This window comes from Hordeum vulgare, chromosome 6H (genome assembly GCF_904849725.1).
Source record: "Hordeum vulgare subsp. vulgare chromosome 6H, MorexV3_pseudomolecules_assembly, whole genome shotgun sequence".
NCBI lineage: Eukaryota > Viridiplantae > Streptophyta > Magnoliopsida > Poales > Poaceae > Hordeum > Hordeum vulgare.
The window spans coordinates 63,063,778-63,068,149 of NC_058523.1; positions in this window are offsets into that span (position 1 = coordinate 63,063,778).

Here is a 4,372-nt window from a genome sequence, read left to right on the forward strand (position 1 = left end):
ATATATATATATATATATATATACACATATACACATATCTCTCCCTAATAATAAAGCAAATAGGGTTTCTGGTCGTCCGTCATCGAAAATACCCCTGAAGTTGGTATAAATTACCCACCATGCCACCCGTAAGTCAAAAAACGATTCAGTTTTTCTTAAGTCACCGCGCGACGCGTATCCCTTATAGAGACCTATGCCATTCTATATTAATTGTCCAACACTAGCGGGATGGAGTGAGCCTTACTCTTCTAACCTGAAGACCCAGGTTCGAATCCCTTTGCTTCTTTTTTTTACTTTTCTACGCTTTTTTCCTTTTTTTACTTTTCTATGCTTTTTTCCTTTTCTAACGAGTACATGTTTCACACAGTGTAATAATTCGGTTCGGATTCTTTGTTTAACTTTTCTACACTTTTTTGGCACACTAAATACTTTTTAAAATATTCATATATTACAACTCTTTTCCTTTTATAACGAGTACATGTTTCACACAGTGTAATAATTCGGTCCGGATTCTTTGTTTAACTTCTCTACACTTTTTTGGCAGATTATATACTTTTTAAAATATTCATATATTACAAAAATTGTTAATCATGTTAATCGTTTCAAAGTAGTTAATACTTTTTTTACAAAATAGACATTTTCAAGGGAATAAAAAAGGCTCTCGCCTTTATGGAGCATGTTGCCTATACATACTTTTTTACACAATAGACATTTTCAAGGAAATAGAAAAGGCTCTGGCCGGCATATTATGAAACATGCAGCCTATACATGTCCAATAGGCGCTGCATCGTGTTTGGTTTATTAATAAGCGATCCGTTAAATTGCAACGAACGTGGGAGTGGCGCACTGGTTGGTGTGATTGGTTTATTAATAAGTGATCCGTTAAATTGCAACGAACGTGGGAGTGGCGCATTGGTTGGGGTACCAAACTTCTACATACACCTAAGATCCAGATTTGAGTCCTGCATACCTCACTTTTTTGTTCGTTTTTTAAATCGGGCAAGTACACACATATGACTTGGCGGGAAGCACATAAAATGTAATTTGGTATTATATGTGAAGCAATTGTAATCTGAAACACGAAAAGATCAGTCTATCTCAAGTATTTTCAATCACTGAATCTTTTAGACCAGGCCAAGGAGAACTATACCTTTTATGATTCTACATGAAAAACACATATGGGGATGTATCTGGTGCACCGGATCCCCGTTGCACATTCTAAAATGTTTAGAAAAATTCAAAAACAAATTAGTGCATTGACACAACATAAATGTATGTTGCTACAAAAAATCAAATCAAAATTCAAAACATTGCCTATAGTGTCGAAATTGAAGATGGATCGCTGTTTCTACTACAGACGACGTGGACGATTAGGATTGATCACGTTTGTTGTTAATAGGTGGATATTGTGGGCGTATAGAAAAAATGCAAAACAAATAGAACACCATGTATGTAAGGATTTGTTTTACCCGTTGCAACCCATGGGCAATTTTTGCTAGTATATATATATATATATATATATATACATATATATAAGAGTACATGATCATCTTGAAGTACAAGTCAAGACAGGAATAAATCCTAATCTATCTATGTTTCCTAAACAATCACGATACTCAACACATTCAACATCTGTTTTTTGAATACACTATTGCAGGAGAAATTTGGTCTGTCATTGCTGAATGTTTTCGCATCTTACCTGATTCTTTTGTGTAGAGAGAGGAGTTGGCAATGCAATAGTCAATGTATTGATGGGTGCCAAGGGCACGTATATATGGAGTACAAATGGGCCTCTATCTCAACTATACAAAACTAGGAGATGGATCGGGCTATATGCCATATACATGCAACATATGTTCAACACCCCCCCCCATAGTCGAAGCATCGTATGAGAGGTGGAGACTGGACCGAAACTCCTCGAAGACGGCAATCGGCAATCCCTTAGTCATCACATAAGCAAACTGTTGCGACGTCAGCACGTGTAGGACTCGAACTCGGCCAAGGGCAACCTACTCGCGAACAAAGTGAGTATCGAGCTCGATATGCTTCATACGTCGATGATGCATCGGGTTGGCGGAGAGATAAACCGCGCTGACGTTGTCACATAAAACAAGAGTAGCTTTATAATTGTCACAAAGCAACTCCTGTAGGAGATAACGAACCCAACAACACTCCGCCACGAGGTCAGTAGAGGTGGAGGCTGTCAGGGTGAGACCCAGAGACGTGGTGACACGTATGTACCGAAGAATACATCATACCAAGGTCCAGTGAGTATCTCGTAGCGACTGCATGTGGAGGCACACCTGCTAAACAGCATACTTCAGGTCCGGTCGTGTGAGCGTCGGGTGTTGTAGGGTGATGACCCACAAGTATAGGAGATCAATCGTAGTCCTTCCGATAAGTAAGAGTATCGAACCCAATGAGGAGCGGAAGGATCTGACAAGTGGTTTTCAGCAAGGTAAAATCTGCACGCACTGAAATTGTCGGTAACAAGTGATTGTGTGGTGAGATGATTCGTAGCAAGCAACAAGTAACAAAAGTAGCAACGGTGCAGGAAAGTGGCCCAATCCCTTTTGTAGCAAGGGACAAGCCTGGACAAAGTATTATAGGAGGAAAATCGCTCCCGAGGACACACGGGAATTTTTGTCATGCTAGTTTTCATCATGTTCATATGATTCGCGTTCGTTACTTTGATAGTTTGATATGTGAGTGGACCAGCGCTTGGGTACTGCCCTTAATTACTTGGACAAGCATCCCACTTATGATTAACCCCTCTCTCAAGCATCCGCAACTACAAAAGAAGAATTAAGACAAAGTCTAACCATAGCATTAAACTAGTGGATCCAAATCAGCCCCTTACGAAGCAACGCATAAACTAGGGTTTAAGCTTCTGTCACTCTAGCAACCCATCATCTACTTACTACTTCCCAATGACTTCCTCTAGGCCCGAATAATGGTGAAGTGTTATGTAGTCGACATTCACATAACACCACTAGAGGAAAAACAACATACAACATATCAAATTACCGAACGAATACCAAATTCACATGACTACTATTAGCATGACTTATCCCATGTCCTTAGGAACAAAAGTAACTACTCACAAAGCATAATCGTATTCATGAACAGAGAGGTAATGAGTAGCATCAATGATCTGAACATAAACTCTTCCACCAAACAATCCAACTAGCATCAACTACAAAGAGTAATTAACACTACTAGCAACCTTACAAGTACCAATCGGAGTCGCGAGACGGAGATTGGTTATAAGTGATGAACTAGGGTTTGGAGATGAGATGGTGTTGATGAAGATGTCGATGGTGACGAGTCCCCTCCGATGAGAGGACTGTTGGTGATGATGATGGCGATGATTTCCCCCTCCGGGAGGGAAGTTTCCCCGGCAGGATCGTCCTGCCGGAGCTCTAGATTGGTTCTGCTCAAGTTCCGCCTCGTGGCGGCGGCGAATCCACGAAAAATCTCCCCCTTGATTTTTTTGGACGAAACCCTTCATCTAGAAGAAGAGGGCGGCAGTGGGCCAGCAGGCCGCCCACAAGCCCCCTTGGCGCGGCCAGGGGGTGGCCGCGTCAAGCAGGCTTGTGTCCACCTGTTGGTGCCCCTCTGGCGCTTCTTCGGCCCAGTATTTTTTATAAATCCGGAAAAAAAATCCTCGTTGATTTTTACGGCGTTTGGAGTTGCGCAGAATAGGTATCTCAACTTCACTCCTTTTTCAGGCCAGAATTCCAGCTGCCGGCATTCTCCCTCTTCATGTAAACCTTGCAAATAAGACAGAAAAGGCATAAGTATTGTATCGTGAAGTGAAATAACAGCCCAAGAAGCGATAAATATCAACATGAAAACATGATGCAAAATGGACGTATCAACTCCCCCAAGCTTAGACCTCGCTTGTCCTCAAGCGAAAGCCTAGCTCAATAAATATGTCCACCTGTTTAGGGAGAGAGGTGTCAACAAAACAAGATATGAACATGCATGCATCATGATCATTATCAGAATAGCAATACCAACATATAATCTCTCATGCTAAAGTGATAGTTCCTTCATAAAGTAAAGCATGGATCAAGAACCTTACCGAGAAGTAACAACCGATAGCCTTTAGTCATTGAAGCAATTGCAATTTATCACAACATCAGAAAGAGTCAAATAAGAGCTTGTAAAGCAAATCCACATACCCAATCTTCTCTACAATTGCTACAACTCACGTGGTACTCATGAGATCAGCGTTTCAGCTAGACACAGAGAAAGATAGGGGCTTACAGTTTTGCCTCCCAACTGCTTACCTCAAGGGTAATGTCAACAATAATAATTCACGAATACTTACTTCCAAGTTGACATATGAATATAGATATTTCCCAAG